Below are 24,881 nucleotides of genomic sequence, written 5' to 3' on the forward strand. Positions count from 1 at the left end.
AGACGTCTCTCCTCTCTCTGTGTCCGATGGGCGTCGTTTATCATGGAAGCGTTTTGATTGAAATTTCCCTTACTATCGTTAAATTTTATCGCCAATTAATCGAAATTATGATAAGATGTTCCCGTTCAAGTTTTCTAGTAATTGTCCAGTGATTGTTGTAATATGAGAGGTGTAATGATGTTGCTGACCCTATCGGTTTTCTGGTGATTAATCTTACTACGAGGAGATTTACTCGCTGTTGCAGTGATAATGGCTGTTTCACAGAGTCAGGACTGCTATAGAGTTACATCCTCGAAGTAATTTGAACACTTCTCGAAATTAATTAATTTGTGATTTCCCGAGAAAGATTTCTTCGAAATTTTTAGATTTTGCAACAACATATTTCGGACACCTCGTCGTTTTCGTAAAAATGTCCAGTATATTTTCGACTAAACTTATTAGAATTGATTGTTTTCGCATGAAATTCTTAATAAAGTCTGTCTCAAAGTTTAAGATAATGCATTTTTTTCAAATAACCAGAAAAATACACCTAGTACAATTAATTCTAATGGGTGTATGAAACACATTTCTACATTTCTAGAAAACATTTCTACCAACACAGAACACTTAAAATATCTATAATATAAAAAATACATAAAACGTGTGTCGAAAAAGTTTAGAGAAAGTTCAAATTTACAAAAATTACAGCCTTTTAATATCTAATAGATTTTCGTTTTTTCTAATAATCTCAAACACGATTCTCCATGGATCTCGTTAAATTCTGTAGTATTACCACATCAATACAGTAACATGTTTCCCCGATAGAGCTCAGCTGTAAGGTTTTGGAGACCATATCTACAGAGGGACATAGACTTGGTTGAAGGAATTGCAGAGAAAAGCTACGTGTGCTCTTGTTGTCACACGGGGCCTGAGTTTTGTAAAGAGACTTCATTTTTTGAATATGTTTACATAGGATATGAACCCAGATGTCGGAGATCGAAGTGTGGATGGATAGGATGGACCATGAATTATTAATACGTCGTCAGTCGACTGCTTTGACAAGGGGACACCAGTATCGATTCGTAAGGGACAATTCTAGGTTGTGGTGTCGCAGGGAATTTTTATTTAATAGAGTTTTTAATAAATGGAATACCTTACCCCCGGGGTTAGTTAATTCTAACACACAACTGACACGTTTAAAAAGAAATATGATAAACATGTTGGGGTAAATCGAGAAGCTATCCATACTTAAATAAGACAACCATAAATATTTTTTATGTGTCCATTGTATTATATTTTATCGTGTATATATATATAGTCTTCAGTTTTTATAATTACATTTTTAATTGGGTTAATGTATTTTAGAAATATGACATCCATATTTGTTATGGGTATCTTTTTCTCAGCACCTCGTTGGGCATTTTTGCCTGTTGCACCCTGTATTTGCACATTCAAATACTGTTTTCCATTTGTATACACATCTTTTCTAAGTTTGCCCCATGCATTCCTAATTGGGTATAAATCAGGACTCATCACTGTTCAATCTAAAACCAATACATTTTCACTATTAAGGAGTTGTTTTGTGTCAGCTGATCTTTGAATAGGCAACTTATCATGTTGAAATGTCCAGTTTGATCTCCCTAAAATATTCTACAATCGATGCAAATCGATCTTGTGGGGACTCCTTGTAGAATTAGAATATTGACGACCATCCAAAAAATTTAAGAAAGCCTGATCGTTAAAAGCAAATACTGCTCATGCCGTTACCGAGGCTTTACCTTGGTGGCTGTTTAAAAAAATTCTTACTCGCATGCGATGTGTTATCCCCTGTGGTGGTGGTGGTCATGTGGAACACATATTGCTGTAATAAACGATTTGGAGGCATTGTGTTCGTTATTTGCGTATCTTTTCTTTGACTTGTGTACATCAGCGCCTTCTATCGGCTGTTTTTTTAGTTACTTTTTCCTGTCTTAAAAAAATTCCCTTGATATAGTGATGCTAACCCTGCAAACCGTTTTTTATTTCGGTTATTTTTCCGGTTTTTATGAATTTTTAAAGTTTCTACTGACTTTTTGCCCACCCTGTATTTAGGAAAGAGAGAAAATTCAACTGCCCTTGCGGGGAACGAACCCACATCCTCTCTCACTTGCCGGGTGAGAGACCACTAGATTACAAAGGCAACGAATATCTTTTTCCTTGGATTTGAATTTTCTCTCTCTCATAAATATATCTTAGCATCAGCCAGCTGTGAACAACCTTCGTGTTTTCGCGTAAATTTGCACTGCGTTGCCTACCGCAACAACGTTTTGGTTTCTGGGACACGCATTGAGCCGATACACTATTAAACACTGCAATTCGATACGCTTAAAGCAATTCCAACACTTTGAAGCCTTTCCTTTTTGCTTTCGAATGATTTCATCGTACGGAAAATGTGATGACTGCGGTATTTTTTTTCTTTAACCCTTTCTATGGTTCATCCTCCATAAAAACCGTATTGAAATAATTTCGTTTTCAGAAAATAAGGATATAAATGGGTGCTGTTAGCATATTTTTAATTAAAACACTGCGTCAGCGCAACAATTTCATTAATTAGAGCGGATTTTTTAATTAACTAAAATGGTTAATTATAATTGCAAAATATACAGTTTGCCTTGATTTTAATGGTACCTATACACAGATGAAAACTTGCTTAGCAAAGTTACAGTTTTCACCTATAATTTTATTTTTAATCCCCTCAATTTTTTGTGTGATTTTATAAATTTTTAAACACGTACAATTTCAGCAGCTCAAAAAATGACACCGGTGAGGAATCACCTCTTTCTAGGTAAACAAGTATTGTATTTACGTAGTCGTATTTTGTACTGAAAATGACACAGATTTACTTTCTAAAATACCAAAAAATTGAGAGAAGAAATAAGTATGTTCTTTTTGACCACGTATTTGCCATGTATATGTACACGGGACCAGAGAGGGTTAAATAAAAACCAGTCCGATAGTTTTCAGATTTTATGCTATCACTTACCGGTACTCCTTATACAGGGTGTCCGGTAAGTGCTAATACGGCCCTTATATCGTCGTAGAGGTATGATTCCAATTTAAAAAGAATGTTGAAAAGGCATTCAAAAATTACCCTGTACCAGTTTCGAGAATGAAAAAAACAGTGCCACAAAATAAAAATATATAAATTTTTATACAGTCTTCTTGTCCTCTAATTTCCAGTTAGAACGCTGTTGCCCTGAATCTCCGTAGGCCAACAGAAAAAACTCCATGTTTCTAAGTGCGATATCCCCTAAGATATTTGAATTCAAAAATCGGAGAAAGTTATGAAAGGACAGCAAAGACTAGTGGTCAACGCACCTCTCCCTCATTTATGCTGTTCTTGGCAACTTCCTGAATTGGATAGAATCGTGGTTAAGAGATAGGTCACAACGAGTTATAGTTGGACAGACGTCACAAGTGGAGGTCCTCAGGAAAGTGTCCTTGGCCCCATACTTTTTTCACTTTTTGTCGATAAACTCGATCAGGGTACCGATGGGATTACTAGCAAATTCACAGATGACGTGAAGCTAATGGGGTGATAGGGAGTTGCTTCAGATCAACTCAAACAGGATTGCAGCATGGGCAAATGAATGGAGCAAGACGTTTAGCGTTGATAAGTGCATGGTCGCTCATTTTGGTTCCCACGGGTCTTACGAATTGTGATGGTGTCACTATCCCGGATGCAAGTAGGGTCACCGATTTGGGAATTCTCATTGACGAGCGGCTTAGGTTTTCTGAACATTGTTCAGCGGTGGTCAAAAAAGCGAATAGAATGATTGATCTCATTTTCAAGTCATTTTTCCGCTTTTTCGAGGCTTAGTTCGTCCTGGACTGGAGTATGCTGTATGTTTTGTTGACCATACCTACACAGGACATAGACTTGATCAAGAGGGTGCAGAGAAGAGCTACGCGTGTCCTTATTGGCACATGAGGCTTGAGTTATGAAAAGATACTTCATTTTTTGAATATGTTTACATTGGATGAACCCAGATGTCGGAAATCGAAGTGTTCAAAATTTTCAACGGGAGGGATAGGATGGACTATGAATTATTAATACGTCGTCAGTCGACTGCTTTGACAAGGGGACACCAGTATCGATTGGCAAGGGATAATTATAGGTTGTGGTGTCGCAGGGAATTTTTCTCGAATAGGGTTGTTAATAAATGGAATAGCTTACCCCCGGAGGTAGTAAATTGTAACACCAGCTCTGGTCCGCGGACCATAGGTTGAGAAAAGCTGGCTTAATATACAGAGTGATTATAATCCCCAAAGCAGAATGTGCCAAAATGGGCGACGTACGTCGCAGAACAACCAGTGCTGTTGCAGAACAATCTGGAAGAATTTTAAGAATAGTGTAGAAAAACGCTATTATGTACATGCGAATTTTTACCGCAGAACATTTTCAGTCAGCTGAGGGCTCGTTGCAGAAAATCGCAAAACATTCTGCTTTGGGGATTATAATTAAAGTTCCCGTATTTTGAGTAGTTTTTTTCAAAAACCACTCATCCGAATACAGCCAAATTTTCAGAACATCTTAATGAGACCATGGAAAACAGATCGGTGCGATAAAAAAAATTACATTTCTTTGACCACCATGTAAATTAGTGCCACAATTTTCATTGAATTTTCATTTTTTCCGTGCTCCATATACCACACAAGTTTCAGTAGAATACGTCTACCAGAACGGGCACTACATACAGTAGGTCTCAGTAGTTTTAGTATATATTGACACTGCTCAGACCTATGCAGTCAGTATACTGACTCTACTCAGACCTAGGAAGCGCCGGTTCCGATGGAGGTATTCCATCGAAACATGATATATATACGCTATATGGACCATGGAAAAATGGAAAATTCAATTTAAAAAAAAGCCACTTACTCACCTGGTGGTCAAAATAAAAAAAAAAATTGAACTATTCTTTTATCGCATAAATCTCTCTCCCATGGTCTCATTAAAATATCGTGAAAATTTGGCTGCATTCAGATGAGTGTACGGGAACTTAAATTACAATCACCCTGTGTATAAACCCTCTAAAATTTCCTCCTCAGGATGTTTCAATGCTTTCCAATTAAAGGGTTAAAATGAAATTTGGCTATTTATTTCTTGACAATTGCCAATATTTTTTGTGATGCTTAGAAATTTCTGTCATTGGTGACACCAGAAATATATTCCATCAAACTCATCGGACACTAAGAAACGGTTTTGTAAAACAAAAAAAATCCATTACCGATACATTTTCTAGATCTCAAATAATCAAAAAAAAAATCACATCTAATTTATTGTCCCGTGATCAACTTCTGGAAGACTTTAATCAAGTGAATTGTTTTTTTTTTACTAGTTTATGGTATCAAAAGTTCCAAATCGAAATACGTTCCAAACCATCTCAAAAAGGAAAATGAAAAAACTCCGCAGCAGCAGCAGCAAACAAAGAGATTAACCTGAGGCTGTTTAATGCTTTCTCGTGATCATCTGCCAGCAAACATCAATAATGAAAGTAGGAAAAGGAGGAAAAACAAAATCGATGGCCGGAGTGAATTCCCGGAGCTACAAGTATCCAGATTATCTCGTCCAGTCACAACCGTCTTGATCCCGTACCCACAGGAAATAAAATAGAAAAAAAACCCACCCGGAAAAAGAGCAACAGGAAAAGCTTGATTCGTATCGATCAAATCTTTTCGTCAGAGGAATTCACAAACATTCATTTTCAGGAGCATTTCCGAATCATTTTATAAGTTTCTCACCTTATAACCAGTAAACCAGGCATCATCAACCTGTTGTTCGCGAGCACCACGGTGCTCCTTGAAGCACCCAGAGTGCTCGCTGCTGATGTCTGAAACCATGCTCGCGAGCACGTGCGATCAACGTCCCAATTAAACACCTTCTATAAATTGCACTCAAGGATTAAAATCATCCTGATTTCACTCATTCGTATTTGAAACTTGTTGTTAGGGTGCTCTTCTTTTGATGATGGGTACAGGCAGTGCTCGCGACTAGCAAAAGGTTGAAGACCTCTGCAGTAAACACTAGGATTCCTTGAAACCTGAGGGTGACTTACAGTAGAGCCCCGATAATTCGATAACCAGTAAACCAGGCATCATCAACCTGTTGTTCGCGAGCACCACGGTGCTCCTTGAAGCACCCAGAGTGCTCGCTGCTGATGTCTGAAACCATGCTCGCGAGCACGTGCGATCAACGTCCCAATTAAACACCTTCTATAAATTGCACTCAAGGATTAAAATCATCCTGATTTCACTCATTCGTATATGAAACTTGTTGTTAGGGTGCTCTTCTTTTGATGATGGGTACAGGCAGTGCTCGCGACTAGCAAAAGGTTGAAGACCTCTGCAGTAAACACTAGGATTCCTTGAAACCTGAGGGTGACTTACAGTAGAGCCCCGATAATTCGAGTTTCCGGATAATCCGAGGTGGAAATTTTCAAAACTTCTTTTTCAAAAAAACTCTCTTTTTCGCCAAATTTTTATTTTTATTTTGTGTCGTTTTCCCTCGAATGCAGGTAATTCAAGTTTAAAAAAGGTCTTGATCCCTTGACAGGGGTCACCGGTGGATTCCAAGTCCATAGTTTTTTCACAGGGCTCTATAGTAAAGTTATACACTAAAAAAACATCATTTATATCGGGCCCCATCCCCAGGGCTGCAGCCTCCTTCATGGGTCTTGACAGTTTGGCATTGAATGAAGCTGTTTATGCTGCAACAAAACAGGCAGGAGTATAGGTACACCCCCCGTCCCCACAACTTGAAAAGTCGTTTTCTATGACTTTTTCGGATAATCCGAGTTTTCAGTAATCCGAGATGGTCTCGGTCCCGTTTTCCTCGGATTATCGAGACTCTACTGTATATGCCATATTTGAGCGAAGTGTAACATTAATATTATCACTACAGGATCTTCCAAATTGTTTGCACAGTGGATATCTCTGCAACCGTTGACTTTGGAAACATACTTTAAATTACAAAAAGTTTTCAAATAACGTGGAGTTACTCAAAATGTCTTAAATTTTCCCAAGGGTGGTATTCACGTAAACACAAATAGAAAAATAAACTTTTTATGTGTGCTAAAACTTCCGGTTATATAGTGACATGTAAATATGCGGATCTGAAAAGTAATTTACAAAAAAAAATTGCATATTTTTAAATGAAATATTAACGGAGATATTTGACTTTGAAGTTTTCAACATTTGTCGCCTATGATTGAGGGTGTGGTTCACAAATTGTGAAACGTAAATTAAATTCAGAGTTGTATAAATTCTGCAATAGTCAATATAATTGTCCAGAAAAGTAATTATTATTAATTATGAATGAAAAATAAAACGGCTGTTCATTCTATTTGTGTACAGTCTCTAAAAATGGTAACTTTTGAGCCAATGGAAACTTGCTAACGCAGGGATAAGTTGCCAAAACACAGATTTTAAACATTTAATGTATTGATAAATATTGCATTTTAAAATATGAAATTTTTTGCTGATGACTTTTCAGAGCGGGATTCATCATTAGAAGCTTTTACATACGGGGACTGTATCAAAAGTTAATTTCTTTATTTTTTTATGTATACGATTCCTCAAACAAATTTTGACATTTTAAGTGAACTGCATGTCATTCGAAAACTCTTTGAAACTAAAAGTATGTTTCAAAAGTCAACGGTTGCAGAGATATCTGCTGTGCAAACACACACACAATTTGGGACACCCTATCCTGAAGCGCCTATGTAAATGGGCGATCTCATCGTTTTCCTTCTTGGAGCGACAAAATAAGTTTTTTGTTCACAGTGACGTCGAATCGTTAAAAAAAGGATAGGGAACAACAATTGACCGTACGGATAATATATTGGGGGTCACACTTCACTCGAAGATGGCGGATAAGTTAGCCTAGGATTTCATGAAGCCCTACTATAGCGAATCGGATTTTTTTAATGATTAGGTGTCACTTCAAACAAAAAACTGGTTTTGCAACTCCAAGATGAAGGATGATAGTCCACCCGTTTATTATCGTGCCTTACCTTGGATCGGTTTTCCAATGCGATGCTGAGGTATTGCTGAACATGTGGTGTTAACGAGATTCCGGAAATCGTCTTTGTTTTGGGGGTAGGAATAGTATTCCATTAGACACCAAATTGTGTGCAAAGGATTAGCGTTCAGAGAAGGGTCTGAGGTCGTGTTTGTGTAGGAAGTGTCAAGACACTTTTTTTTAGGTACTGTCTTCTGATGTTTGCTCAATGGAAGCACGTATTATTTACAAGGAAAGAAACTTTTCTGGATATTATGCCGAGTTGAACTCGGAAATAAAATTTTGCTATCTCTCCTTGGGAAATCGAGCCGCGATCCTCTTGTAGTCCGGGTAAGTGCGCTACCTCATTCACCATGAAAACGACACAACTCTGCTTCTTATATTTCATGCACAGTAGCGCGACCCGATAGCCTGATTCAACTTCAGAAAATAGCCCCCAGATGGTAATAACGAAGATTTTTTTCAACCCACATCGGGGAAATTTGCTGAAGTTAAGGAAAGCTGTAATCTCCACTTCAGCGCGTCACGCTACTATGAGTGAACTAAGGAAAGCAGAGTTGAGTCTCTCATGGTGTTAAAGGAAGCGCACTTTTCCCGAGAAGACCAGGGTTTGATTTATTGTTACGACAGCAGAGTTTTCGAGTTAAACTCAACGTAATTTCCAGAAAAGTCTTTTACATTTATGGACTGCACGTAATATTTATTTCGTTGAAAATGGCCTTTGGTGTGGTCCGAAGATAAGGTAGTGCGATAGGCTATACGTTGTTCGTATCAGAAGGAATGGAAGTTATGGATGCTCATAGAGCAATCCATACCATTCTGTCTCATTGAAGAACTTTATGATGTGCAACAATAGTGAAATTATCAGCTAGATTCCCACGATGTCACTATAATCTAAATCGGCGAGAGATTCTCAGACAATCCTAACTGTTGTGCGAATTGAGCATCATTACACTTTTGAACGTTATACGTTCACAAACGTAGCAGTAGTATGATCAGGATTGCCATCAGCATCAATAGCCGATTCGTTCTGGTACGAATTACGGGTAAAAGCACGACAGTTGGTGACATGATCCCATCCTGTTCTCGGACTATACATAAGACCATTCAAACAATTCCTTTGGGCCCTTCCTTTGCTATACTATTTGGGTTAACTATTCCTTTGGGTAGCTGTATTTAGACTACGACAACAATAATTTTATGGACTTTTTTCTATATATATGTATATAATGGTATTTATTTTAATATACACTTATGTCCATAAATTAAGGATAATGCCAGCTCCGGCAAATAAAGGTTCAGAAACAAAACAAACGTTACTTATTCATAAAGCCCATTTATTAAACAAAAGATAAAGAACAAAAACGATGGTGTATGTATGATACCATTCATGAAAACTACAATTTTTGCTCCCTGGAGCAATTGTAAAAAATATCTCCTTTACAAAAACTTACTATTACATGGTTGGTATAATGGTTAATACATTGTATGTCTCCCATGCGATGAAATACAGTCCGTACAACGCCTAGGCATGCTGAGTATCAAATTATCGATCTGATCTTGGGGAAGATCACTTCACTCAGCAAGCAATGCTCTCCGAAGTTCCGGTACACATGTAGGAGGTGGTTGACGGGCTACAACTCGTCGGCCAAGCATGTCCCACACATGCTCTATCGGATTCAAGTCAGGTGAGAATGCTGGCCATTCCATACGGGTTATATCCTCAGATTCAAGGCATTCGTTTACGATGTTTGCTCGGTGAGGACGGGCGTTGCCATCCATAAACACAAATTCTGTGCCCATGGCATCCCTAAACAAACGTACATGTTGTTCCAGAATGATGTCCCGATAAATTTGGGCTTTCATGGTTCCGGTTTGAACATGCAGATCTGTTCTGGAACCCAGTATAATTCCACCCCAAACGAGCAATGCTGCACCACCGTAACGGTGTCGTTCAATGATGTTGTCTTGGTGGTAACGGGTACCTGGCGTTCTCCATATGAAAGTCCGACGTGAATCAGACTGCAAGCTAAACCTGGACTCGTCGGAAAACATCACACAAGCCCACTGTGACGATGTCCACATTGCATGTTCTCTACTCCAGGCTAATCGCTGCTGACAGTGAGTTACCGTGAGCAGAACGCATCTGACAGGCCTGCGAACATATAGACCAATATCTCCCAAACGTCTGTACACGGTTTGCCTTGAAACTGTGGTACCCGTGGCTGCAGATAGCTGACGAGACAGGTCGGATGCTGTGCTCCGTCTGCTTCTTTTGGCAGTTACTGCCAAATACCGGTCTTCATTCGGCGTTGTAACTCGGGGGCGACCTGTACTGTAACGTCTACTGACATTTACGTTATCTTGGAATCGTTGCCAAAGCCTAGAGATGACACTTTGGGTAATTCCAAGTTCCTCGGATACTTCCATCTGAGTACACCCACATTTCAGGCGGCAGATAATGCTACCACGTAAAAAATCATTCACATGCGTCCTCTGTGTCATAACTATTCGCTTATGGCACTGAGTGCCTTACAGAACTCTTGTGAACAATTTCACTTCTTTGCCACCATTCTTTATATACCCCCCCCCCCTTACGCTCTCGTCATTGTGACGTACTATCGGCATCATCTGGTGGCTTCCTGAAATTTGCATATCATTCTTGCAGATGTGTGTGATGATTCTACAGGTGAAATTTTTACTTTAGATTTCGATTTCCGTGTGATTCCGAATTATCCTTAATTTATGGACATGAGTGTATTTTAATTTTCTACTTTTTCTTTTTCCAGCCACCTTGTTAGGCAATTCGCCTGTTGCGGTTTCTAATTTTGTACTTGTATTTATTTGTATTCGTGTGATGCCTTCAAACAGCAAAACGTCAGCAAATTCTGTAATGTGACTAGACGTTTTCTTCTGTGGCTAAACTTCTCTTTAAACAGGAATCCTTGGCACACAATTGATCATGGGATAAATGTTCTCCTTTGAATTGGAAGTCTGTGGGGGAGGGGGGCACGGTCATTATTGCTGTGGGGCATGATGATGACGATGTCAATTCATATACACACATATACATTATATCATTCGACTTCACCTTTGACGATGAGCCCCATGCCCCACCGTATCTCCGCCCATGACCACAGGATCGGCAATACTTCAGCATGACTTTGGAATGCTCATTCAATCAATGTTATGTTTGCATTAGGGCAGTTCCTTACTTACATATCACCATAGATATTCTGTCACTCGGGTGCATGTGAAATTTAAAAATTAATTCACACATGCTTGAAAAATGTTGTTCTATATATGTTGCATTTTCTCTCTCATATAAAAGCGTTTTTGGGATCAAAAGTGACGACACTAACCAACCGCTTAGAATACATTCAATAATAATAATATTATTATACCAATATAGGAACCGACGTTTATTATTAAACCTCTTAATGTCAATCTTATCTCTCATCTCTCGATGTTTATGCATCTCTTTCAACTTCATTGACTTCGGCCATATTCGTCTCGTGTAACCGGCTAAATAGATATAAAATTTTGATCTTGGAATCCAAGGGAAATCTTCAAACTGGAAAATATTTTGGAGAAAATGTTTTCTTCCCGCAGTTAGAAATAGAGTTTGATACTAGGAACGAAGATCATTATGAATAATGAGTTTTCTGTTTATCCAGTTTCGCATTATAGAAAGGATATCCATACAAAAATACCTCAGGCTAGAACGGTTGTTGAAATATTTGATGCAAAAATTATCGATTTTATAGATTACATAGAGCTAAAATATTGTGATTAGTTCACTTTTGAATTTCGTCTTGTGTGTGTGTGTGTTTCACCTAGATGTTTACGAAATATTCCACTAGATGGGCAGGAAGGAATTGTCTTCTGAATAATCATACTCCGCAGTTCTGTGACGTCGTAACAATTAAATCACGGCAAAAATTTATTTATCTGAAGTTTGATATGTCAATTCTGAAATCACAAATATTTCAGTTCTTTTGTGGTTGTAGATGAATTGGGAGACGTCAAGTGAATATAATATAATGGAAGCGAACAAACCTGTTTTCAACGAAGCTTTGACTCTAGAATAAGATCCAGGATATATACGCAAAATGGCCCTTAAGGGTAAGAGACACGCGTGGCCACACTGGCCTCAAATTTGTAGAGAACACACACTTTCAGTAATAAAAAAGAAAAAAGTAATAACTATACATATTTTTTTGTAACCAAAATCGAGATGGCTGCCCGTCAAGTAAAATTTTTTAAACAAAACTCTAAACAACACAAGCAATTAGAAAAAACGATTCGACTCGACAAAGGGAGCTCCAAGGTCCCACGTCTATTAAGAGAGTGGCACCTTCATTCAACATCTTTTGATTGCGTAAAATCCGAAATTTTTTTTATAAAACTCATCTTCTAAGAGCTCAAGTTGATACGCAAGATGAATATCATAAACTGAATTGAAACTTTATTATGACCACCTGAAAATTTTAAGCAAATGAGCTGTGGTATCACACTGTTACTGCTAAAGGGCTAGGTAAGCATAAAAAGAAAGCGTAGTCCATGAGACAGTAGTATAGGCGAATTATTTGTGAGTATATGGGGGGAAAAACATGATTTGACGGACTTTGAACGTGGCATGATTGTAGGAGCTTGGAGCCATGGAGCGAGTATCAGCAAAACCACCGCATTTGTGAAATGTTTTCGGAGAACTAACTTTGATGTTTTGCGAAGAAGGTTAGCGGAAGTTTTCAAAGACCGGTTGGAATCAGTAGGGGTGGTAAGTCAGTGGGAAGAATTTAGTACGAAGCTGTCCTCTGTTTTGCACGACGTCATACCCTTTGTTCGAAAAAAGCGTGTTTGTACATCACACCCTCTATGGTTCACGGATAGCGTGCGGAACCTTTATCTTGAAAAGAAAAGAGCATTCAGAGAGTATAAAAGTGGACGAGGTGACCTATCATTGTTTACTGATAAAAGAAGACTGTTGAAGAAAGCGATAAGGGATAGTAAAAAGCAAGTTGAATCTAGGTTGGCAGATAACATTGGCTCTGACCCAAAATCATTTTTTCGATACGTCAATAATGGATGTAAGGGGACAGTTGGCCCCCTCTCGATAGGAGGCTCAAAAGTAGAGAGCAATGTAGGCATGTGTAGTGCTTTCAATGACTTTTTCGCGTCGGTTTTTAATGGAGATAATGATATTCGATATACGGGTGTTGCATGGGGTAATAAAACGCTCAACGATATTCAAGTGGAAGACGTGGAGGTCCTAAATCTTCTAAGAAATGTATGTGCAAGCAAAGCACCAGGACCAGATGATATCTATCCCAGGGTTCTCAGGGAAGGTGCTAATGAATTGTTGGGGCCAGTCGCACAGATATACAGGAGTAGTGTTGCTGAGGGTATCGTCCCGAGAGATTGGAAACTGGCTAACGTTGTTCCGATATTTAAGAAGGGTAGTAGAGAAGTGGTGTCTAATTATCGTCCAGTGAGTTTGACGAGCTCCCTCTCGAAAATTTTGGAAATTATCATCAAAAGGCAGTTTGTGAAGTGGATAGACGAGAATAATGTATTGTCGGATAATCAGCATGGGTTCAGGAAGGGGAAGCAATGTGTAACTAACCTACTTTGCTTCTATGATTACGTGACTAAGGCTTTGGGTAAGAGCAAAAATGTCGACGTTGTGTACCTTGATTTCCAGAAGGCATTCGATCGGGTCCAACATGGCAAACTCTTGAAGCGTTTACACGAGATTGGAATTGGGGGCAACTTGCTGAATTGGATAGAATCGTGGTTAAGAGATAGGTCGCAACGAGTTATGGTGAACGGGGAATTCTCTGGTTGGACAGACGTCACAAGTGGAGTTCCTCAGGGAAGTGTCCTTGGCCCCATACTTTTTTCACTTTTTATCGATAAACTCGATCAGGGTATCGATGGGATTACTAGCAAATGCGCGGATGATGTGTAGCTAATGGGGGTAATCGGGAATCAAAGCGATAGGGAGTCGCTCCAGACCAATCTAAACAGGATTGCAGCATGGGCAAATGAATAGAGCATGACGTTTAGCGTTGATAAGTGCATGGTCGCTCATTTTGGTTCGAACAACCCACGGTTCTCTTACGAGTTGAATGGTGTCACTATCCCGGATGCAACTAGAGTCACCGATTTGGGAATTCTCATTGACGAGCGACTTAAGTTTTCTGAACATTGTTCAGCGGTTGTCAAAAAATCGAATAGAATGCTTGGTCTCATTTTCAAAAAGGTCTCTTCGCGTTCTCCTAAAGTCATTCTTCCGCTTTTTCGAGGCTTAGTTCGTCCTGGACTGGAGTATGCTGTAAGGTTTTGGAGACCATACCTACAGAGGGACATAGACTTGGTTGAAGGGGTGCAGAGAAGAGCTACGCGTGTCCTTATTGGCACACAGGGCTTGAGTTATGAAGAAAGACTTCATTTTTTGAATATGTTTACATTGGATGAACGCAGGTGTCGAGGAGATATGATCGAAGTGTTCAAAATTTTCAATGGGATGGATAGGATGGACCATGAACTTTTAGTACACCGCCAATCGACTGCTTTTACAAGGGGACACCAGTATCGATTGGTGAGGAACAATGCAAGGTTATGGTGTCGCAGGGAATTTTTCTCCAATAGGGTTGTTAATAAATGGAATAGCTTACCCCCGGAGGTAGTAAATTGTAACACAATTGACACGTTTAAAAAGAAATACGATAAACATGTTGGGGTAAATCGAGAAGCTATCCATTTTTAGAATAAGACAACCATAAGTATTCTTTATGGGCATTGTATAATATTTTATCATGAGTATATATTGTTTGTAATTTGTGTTAATTGCATTTTTAATTGGGTTGCTGTATTTTTGAAACATATGACAACCATATTTTTATGGGCATCTTTTTATCAGCCACCTCGTTGGGCATTTTGTCTGTTGTGGCGTTGTATTTGTATTTGTATTTGTATTTAAGAGCACCTGTAGTTGAAGTGTTTAAAGACTAGGCTGTCAGGCAAGAAACTGGGTCTCAACGTGCAACTTGTGGTCGTCACGAACTGGTGAAATCTCGGGAGGAACCGAGAATCTCCATACTTGTGAAAGGCGACAGAACGATGAGAGTGCATCAAACTGCAGCAGATCTTAATCAAGGATCGTCCCAAAGGATCTCTGAACGCTCTATTCACCATACAATGCATCGTATGGGATGGATGTGGAAGCCGAGGGCCAGTTCGAACACTGTTGCTGTCTGCAGCTAACGAGAAAAAACGTCAAGAACTTGCTCAGGAGCACAAGAATTGAACAGTGAATAATTGGAAAAAAGTTATGTGCTCCGACAAATCAAGGTTACAGTTACACCATGCAGATGGATGAGTAAGAATTTGGCGGTAACAGCACGATGCACGCATATCAAGTGCATTGCTACAGCTCTTTGAGCTGGTATAGGCTATGTGGTGATTTGGAGAATATTTTCCTGGCATGTTTTGGGCTCTTTAATTCGTATTCATGAACGTCTGAATAAGACATCATATCTAAACATCGTTGCTTACCAAGTACACCCTGTTAAGTTGATGGTTTATCCCAATGGCCATGGCTACTTTCAACAAGATAATGCGCCCTACCATAGTACTGGTGTTGTACAGGATTGGTTTGAGAAACATGAAGTAGAGTTTACTTTGCTTAGGTGCCCCACTCCCACACAACCTCCAGATCTTAATCTCATTGAACATTTGTGGGATGAGGTTGAAAGAGCCATTGGACATCTAGATCCACAACCATTCAATCTCACACTATTCACAAGCATAGTCTCAAATTTCACAAATGATCTATCAACATCACGTATAGTCCCAATGCCAAGAAGAATCAATGGTGTATTAAAGGCAAAAGGTGGCCCAACGAAATATTGACGAGGTGGTTATAATAAAGTGGCTGCTCAGTGTAATAGTTACAGTAGGAAAACAGAAAAACGATAAAACCCATCTAAAAGCCCGTGATATCCTCATCACTGTAGACATATTTTCATCATTATTCAACTAACGACTCTAACACAAGAAATAAAAACACATGAAAGTCCTAAATTCCACTTCGATTTCTAATAGGAAAATCAGTCGAACGAACGAAATAATCACATTTTTGTCCGTTTAATAAAAGAATTCACTTAATCCCAGCTAAGCGCATTAACAAAACTTCCATTCTTAAAGAAAAAAGGGCACGTAAGAGAAATTTCTGATCCTATAATCCAATTGATAATATAAATCCATCTCCTCTTCCTACTCATCGTACAAAAGAATAAATATACGAAAAAAAAATGCAGAAAACTATTTCTAGTGGAGACTAGATTTGAAAAATTTTCCTACTCAAAGACGTTGTTGCTTCTCGGAACCTTATTATTCAAGCTACATACACACACGCACGCATAACTATTCATGTCCTGAAATATCAAATGATATTCAAAAGATACGAGATAGATGAAAGGAAAAGCATATATCGTACTTAACGATACATAAATGTACGAAATTGAATACTATATAGAAATTGAGAACGTCTTTCATATTCAAAAGCAGACCCAGAAAGATTCATAGAATTTCGATTCATGATTCATCGAAAACTCAAACTCGTTTGGAAACCTTACAGTCTATTAAAAAGATTTTGCGTATTTTTCAGACCGAATGTTTACGGTATTGTCTGTTGCGCCATCTATTGGATATCGATCGCACTATACACTATGAAATATCATCTAAGTCCCTGAATACGTACTACGTGGTTTCTTTGTTTCATTGCAGTTTATTTTTCTGGATGCTTTTTGCATTGTTACTTTTAATATTTGAAGAAAGATGCCATCAGTTATTTGAATAAAGTATGAGTTGAAGGCCTGTAGGGCTGGCAACGATTCAGTGTTTCTTAATTTTTTCGCCCGCGGTCCTCCCACCTTTCGGATCATATTTTCGTCTTGTGACCCTTGTCTTATCCCTGTTTCCTTCTCCTCACTAATGAGCAAGATTATTTCTACTTATTAATTTTTTAAGTGATGTCTCCTACCTTCTAACATGGTAAAAAACTTTCTTGTGTAGAAATATTATTTGTCCATTGATTTGTTTTAAATTTTTACAGCATGACTTCATTGTGTATGCTATCCTACGCCGGTACAATATTTTACATATCTCTAATATTTGATGTTTTTCACAAATTTTCAAAAAAATGCAATAAAAACAGCTTGCGTGCGTGCATGATAAAATTGCATGAAATCAATGAAATTGATTTATTATTTTAGTTTATGCTATTTTTTCCCAACTTTTCTCCGATATTTGAATTCAAATATTTCAGCGATAATTGCACTTAGAAACGCGCCTGAATTTTTTTTCTTTTCTTCAAGAGAGACAGTGCAACAATACTCTAAAATACATTTTGTGAGGGCAGGATGTCCGTTTAAAAAGTTTATGTTTTTATTTGAATAAATATACAACCCCTTGGAATATGAATGACTTATCCGAGGTCCATTAAAGTCCCGTTCACTTTTTGCAAATATTGCGGTAGCATTGGGAGATCTAGCACCCGCTTGACAACTTTTTTCCTTCGTTGGGAAAGAAATGGAGAGCCGTCATTGGTGAAAATTCTTGAAGCGGGTTTTAAACCCGCTTTTTATATTTCCCATGTGAACGGGCTACACGCAAACAATTTAGATACTTTTTAATTGGAAGTTCTTCTAGGATCAACGGTTTGCCAAGTTTGCGGGACGAAATCTTAGCTATGCACCCTGTATATTCAACTTATACTAACCCTTCAAGCGGCATAGCGGAAATCACTAAATACCCTTCAAAATGCCATATCTTTTTTAATGAAATACGATTTCTTTCGATTTTGATGCAAATTAAGGGGTATAGGGAAAAGTGTTCCATCGAGTAATCAACTTTACAAAATATCTGCGCTTGTCAATGTTAAAATAGAGACTTTTAAAGAGGCGAGATATGTCGTTAATGCGCTTAAAAGGTTAAAATTAAATTTCTTGACAACCACTTTTTCTTCAAAGCACTCTATGGCTCTCTTAACCACCCGTCATAGCTGGCCTTCCACTTTGTTTTTATCAAAGGCCCTCTTCCTCTTGGAATATCCCAGGACCATAAGAGAACCACAGGTAAACTTCATACTGATTTTCAAGTTTTTCATTCGTTATTATACATTTATAAAAAAATTGATGACCCTTTCACTATCTCCGTTCATGTCAAAAAAAAAAACATCAAGACGAATAAACGGCAATTACTTAATATGGAATGCATATATTCAGAAGCTTGGATGATATTTCATCGCATCTAATGCCATCAATGTTTGATAGATGGCGCACCAAACAAAACTAAAAATTAAGTTCGGAAACTCTTTACAGATTAAACCAAAAAAATAACAGAATCGATACTCAACTCAAAATGAAAAATATATCGTAAATGTCAGAAAATAAACTTTATATACGATCAGATCTATCAGAGTCTGACCAAGAAAAACTCGTTTAAGAGATTTTTTGCTGTTGACTATTCTCTTGGTGAAACGTCCGAGAGGAATAATCCATAAAATAAGCACAAAGAAAGCACGGAGCGTGACACGTTTTAGTTTTCGCCATGGCGTTGCTTTCGTCCGTGTTTTTTATTTTGCTGTTTATTCATATTGTAGTTGAATAAAAGACTTTATTTTTGGATAAAGACATTCTATTGAAGAAAAGTCAACATTGGCATTTGATATTTTCCCATTATAGCTGTTTATAGGGATACATTATGGCTTCTGATGCGCGAGGCTGAATCTTCAAGAATGTGTCTTTTTGAGTGTAGTAAATCCTTGAGAAAGAAGAGATACTCAAAAACAACGCGTTTTGTTGAGAAGAAGAATGGAAGCGTGGAAAATAAGATGGCCGATATACGGCGAATATCTTAAGAAAAGAATCCCAAATATTGTTTTCATTTTAGTCGCCATTTCTAGGGCTTTTGTGAAAAGATAAAGTGAATTTTTTACCTGTGGAAAAAATAACAAGAAAAATGAAGAAGGAAGAAATGTAGTGAGAAGGTGTTAGAAGCATCACGCGCTTTCGTGTGAAATAAATTCAATTTTGAGACGAAGAAAATGTAACTCGTTTATGGCCAAGCTAAAAATTACGTTCTCCTGTGGGGTAAGGACCTAAAATTATATTTTCTAAGAAAGATGATGCTGCAAAAATTTTCTAGAATAGTAACCAAAGGGAAAAAGAAAACAATAAAAGCATTGTTACCTTTAATAAGTGTTTGTGTTGAGAAATTTTATGCTTGGTTTTATGAGAATTCGTATACGTATATAATATATTCAAAGATCTGTCCACATACGTCTTTTACGGTTATACGAAACATTGATGTTGGTTCACTATATTTCGTAGACCACCACTACGTCTATGGTATTAGTTTCCTTCCTCGAGGGGGGTTGAACAGCACTAATTAGGATGGTGATTTCGAAAGGCTACATGAAACCTCGAACTGTAATTGGAAACCATACTCGTTGGTTAGTGGGGTTGATTGGTGAACTCACCTCACGACTGACAAAAGATCATATTAACGGCCATGACGCATGCTTATGCGGGTAAAATAGCAAACGTTACAATGTTCCCCGTTAACGACTCAGCACAGATTCTTGTTTTTTCATCCAAACCTCGCAGCTTTACAATTTTCAAGATGGCGTCAGACAAGGAAAGGAGCAGTGGATTTTTTTTTTTTTTTGCTTTTTTTAGGAAGAATTGCATAAACAAGATCATTGGAAGCATTGGTTCAAGCATTTATAAGATTAATTTTCACTTCTTAAAATGTAATGATTGATCTTATCCATAATTTAGCTACACTTTTTGTCGTTCCTTCAGACTTTTCCTTTTTTGAACAATAAAAAATTTGCGTGAAACAGTCATTTGAGGTTAGGCATACGAAATTATATGGGCTTGATTTATGCATGAATTAGCAGACATTCACGCAAGGTCTCCTTAATTTGCTAATATCTTTGTATCTTTGCACTTATCAAAGATGGCGTCGAACAAAGAAAGAAGCAGTAGATGCTTCTTCTGGAAGAATTACTTAAACGAATGCTCGAATTAATTGATTCAAGCATTTATGAGATACACATTCACGTTTCTTACGTATTAATATTACTGTATATATAATCGGAGGCGCTGAAACTTGGTTGTCCAGACCACCTGAGGTAAGGTGTACAGTGATTACCTCAGTCCAATTTCCACATGAGCAAGCGGGCATTTTCCAAATAATACAAATAATACAGAATGAGCAAAAATTGAAAAAAAAAATCATTCGCAATTTTAACGTCCTGGACCTTAGATACTCCGGACTTTCTGAAATCGATGACATGCCATCATTACATGCTATATTATATGCTTACATGCCAATATTTATATACATCGGAGTAAAAACCGAGATTTCATATCCCATTATTTTTAAATCATAGAAACTTTCGACAAAAATATCCAAACATTCACATCGATTCAGTATCGAGCGCAAAAGATACCCAAATAACAGTTTAAAAAAATGAATTCACCACAATGCTCTGAATATTTAAAACAACTAAAAAACAATAATATCTAAATAAAAAGCAAAACAAACAAAATCAACTGAAGCAATACCGAAAAATTTCTTAAACAAATGCTCAATTGAATTTAATGGCAGAAAAGTTAAAAAAATAGAAAAAAGCCATTATTATTATATTGATTTTTTATTCCGTGTTTTTCCAAGAATTTCCAGGGGAATGGAAAAAAAATTCCTTGGAACGAATAAAATCCTTGGGAAGAAGCTGGAAAACATGTTGGAATTGGGTCCTAACAACTTGGGTCAATAACGAAATGAAACCGAAGTGAATGCTGAAGGATACATAAATGGCGGCAGCCAATCAAAATCTTTCGCTAAGCTAATTCTCTCTGTCTTAAATAAGAAATTGTGATTAAATTTAAATTTGTTATTCAACTAATTTAATTAAAAACGAGTCAAATAAAACATTTATTCCAACTAAGATGTGGGGAAATAGTGGAATCTTGAATCTTTCAAGCGCATGCGCATCGATACCTCATGTGAGTCTTTATAGAGAAATCCGTGCTATAAAAATCCCAAAAGATGCATAAACTCCGTAGATTAGCTGAATTTGGACTGATTTGATGGAGTTTTTGGCTAGTTCAATCCATAACGAATTCTTCGTGAGCTTATTGATTGGTTTTAGACCTATTATTGTATAGTGAAGTTTTAATACTTAACTTTAATCTCGGATATGGATTCTTGAACATCTTTAAAGAAGTCGTTGACGTAAATTAAATGGAATTTTAACATTCAGATTCTTTTAAAAGTTTTCAGATTCTTTTAAAAGTATTCAAATTCATTTTATAAAGTGGGATTGTCTCAGACTGTTTTCTGCTTTGTTAGTGGATTAGGTTTGATAAGAACCGAGTCTTTTTAGGGATTTGGGGTCCTCTATAAGATCTATACCGTGCGATGTATAGCGATGGTATACAGTGTGATCCATAAAGAAGTACAGTATATATTTCCCAGAGGCTCTAAACAAGGTTGGCAAGTTTTTGCCTTAGTGGTAAAACCCAGTAAGACCATGGAGAAAACCGTCAAGACAAAAATAGTATTTGCCATATTTTTGACAGGGCAAAAATTGCAAAAAAATTTAAATTTGAACTCTTACTTTTATGAAACAAGTTCGGAGAATCTTAACTGACTTTACAAAGGTGAAAAGTATTTAAAAATACTTTTTTTACCCCTGGAATCAGCTGTTTGCCTCACAATCAGACAAAAGGGTCAGAGATAAATATGAATAAAACCCATTTCTGTGCCAAGTAGGTTGCTCGTAAACAAGTTCTTAATATAAAACACGTATCTTTTCTTAATGAAACCAATCAACATGAATGATAACATAGGAGTGCAGTGAATATAGAGCAGTGTTTTCTATCTAGCATTTATCCAAGTACCCCTTGATCAAACACACAATGAGCCAAAAACCCAGACTCCACGGCTGCTTATATATCTTGCAGGACACCTTTTAAAATCAGTAATATAAAGGGCTAACTATAATATCCGGCGCTGCCCAGGTTTTCTTCATTTACTGGGAGGATTGTAAAAGTGGCAAATCATTATAAATTAATAAACTTTTACACAATACTGGCAGCATTAAAGAAGTAACAAACCATTGTAAAGGCATATGCATGTCTGAAGCGCAATGTTAGGGAGCCACGGTGACAAAGTAAACATTCCAAAAGTGATTGTTGAGGCCCAGGAACCACTGTTGCCCGACAGATTTTTGCTCATTTTGGTCATTTGCCCAGATCTCACGAACTTTCAAAGTAGCCCATCATTCAAGTTGGGTCCCGTTTGGCATTTATGAAAAATGTAACGACGATAGATCCAAAATTGTAGATTTGTATAGAGAACATACGCACACACAGAAAATCAATTATATATATATATATATATATATAGAAGGAAATACTAAATTTTATATATATATATATGTAGAAGGAAATACTAAATTTTATATATATATATATATATATGTAGAAGGAAATACTAAATTTTAGAGTTGTATCACAGAAATCAGAGTGTAGAAAATTTATGCTCGTTTCATTAGTTTTGATATACATGTTTTTTTCAAAAAATTAGAACACCCCAGAAATTTACGAGAGCAGTTCATAAAATGCTCAAGCTGGAAAGCCAAAATTATGGGCACGGTTGTAATTTGTTATCATCTTCTAAGAGGTTCTTCTTGAGCATATCGACGGTAAAAAATTTGCATCAAGGAGATTGAATGTTTCTTAAAATGTCAACTTATTTTTTCCTCTTTGTTTCAAAAAACTAGAACACCCCCTAAAGTTGCTTCCAAAAACTAGAACATCTGACCTCAAACGGATTATTATATGAATATTTTCATGCAAATTTACATCAACTTGATCGGATTTGCATTTAATGTCTTTCCTCGTTATGTATGCAAACCTAGAGTCGTTCAATCTTCGCAAAAACGGGACATTTCTGCAAACGTAAAATTATATGTGCATCTGGTAGGACAGAATGAGAAAACGAGTGCTAATATTGTTCTGTTGCCATCTTTGACCTTGACCATGGATTTTATGCATCAAGACATTGGATTGGTAAGTCTACAGCACAGATCTGGATCAGACCTCAATCCTGAATCTCATCGTCGCTATTTTAGAGCCGATAGCAGCTGAATTGCAATTAACTAATTAGCTGTTTTTAATTTAGCATGACTCAGCGATCTCCTGGTAGGATCAGCATCGGGTACGATCATGAGATATTACGAAACCCTCGAAGTATCGATGATGTTTGATGGACATTGTTGATCCAATTTGCGTTTTCCAACTTTTAAAGAGCTTAGAATAAACCCCATGTCGGTTTTCTAGTTCAGGAGAAATTTAGTCTTTTGTTTGCGATACATCACTGAAATCAGCGTTTGTCGAAGTGGATATTCGACGAAAATTCGGAATTGGCGGTTACAGATTTTGGCGACACACATAATTTGATTTTCACAAACAATCCTATAAGGTGACATTACCTCTATATACAGGATATCCGTATTTAATGGCGAGTTACAAACGCTGAGAGTTAGGCGAAGTGAAAGATCGAATTGTCACCAAAACCTACTAAAATTACTTCGACGAACGCAGATTTCAGTGATGTATTGCAAACAAACGACTGAATTTCTCCTGAACTAGACGACCAATGTGGTTCATTCTAGGCTCTTTCGAAAGCTGGTAGAAGGGATAAGTTTTTGGCAAAATTTGACTGATTATAGCTGGAAGGGTATTTGCGGAATTGACAATTAAAAATTTTGGTGACCTTTCGATTTCGAATTTCACCAATCTTTCAGCACCTGTAGCTTGCCATTAAATCCAGATATTTCAATGAAATTGGTGTGATTTTATAGGATTGTTTTTGCACTTTCCAAATATGTGCTTAGTTTACGGGTAGGTTTCTCAAAAACTTCACAAATATGAGTTTTTTCAGACTTCACGCATTTTTCCCCCATAATCGATTATCCACAATAACTCGAAAACGGTTCGATGCTACGACTGAGGAGATTGAAATGAGTGACTTTCATGCATTATTTGATTTTCTATGTTTTAATATGATCATTTTTACACTTTTTTGAAATACCTCAAACCTTTATATCATCATTGAAAAAAAAACCCCGCTCTATTTACTCAATCAATATGAGTAAACTTGAACTTATAGAAGTTCAATAAATGACAAGAAAAATCTACAAGAATTGAAAAGTTCATATCATGCATTGATGCCGATTTATTCAAAGAAAAGTATTTTTTCGTACAAAAGAAAAAAAATGCGAAACCCTGAATAACTCTGATATGATACGATCAGTGCTTGAGAACGTTACAATATTTGAAATATCCGTAAATATATGAATAAAATTTAGTCCAAAATATGTTCGATCATTTCATGTGCCGTGTATGTAGGAAATTGCTTTTTTCATCTATCGTGAACTTCTGCTTTACGGAAAATGAATAAAAAACTGATTCAAAAAAGGTAAGGTCTATCCAGAATTCTCTCTTTTATTTTAATCAATCCAGAATGTTCGGAATATATTTCTGCAACAAGAGCAGGCAATTTTCATTGTTTGTTCTGCAAGTTAGGTTTAAAATAATTACAATGACTCAATTGTGAAATTACATTTGCCTATCGACGTTTATTACCTACCATATAGTATTTAAAGACACGTTTAGTTAGTTTTGTACACCAAGATATAGTTACCATACATGTACAGGATGATTATAACTAAACTGACTCAACTCAGAATTATGTAGCG

The sequence above is a fragment of the Pholcus phalangioides genome, unplaced genomic scaffold, assembly GCF_987345545.1.
Source record: "Pholcus phalangioides strain wild (caught in Gottingen) unplaced genomic scaffold, Ppha-v1.0 ptg000039l_1, whole genome shotgun sequence".
Lineage (NCBI taxonomy): Eukaryota > Metazoa > Arthropoda > Arachnida > Araneae > Pholcidae > Pholcus > Pholcus phalangioides.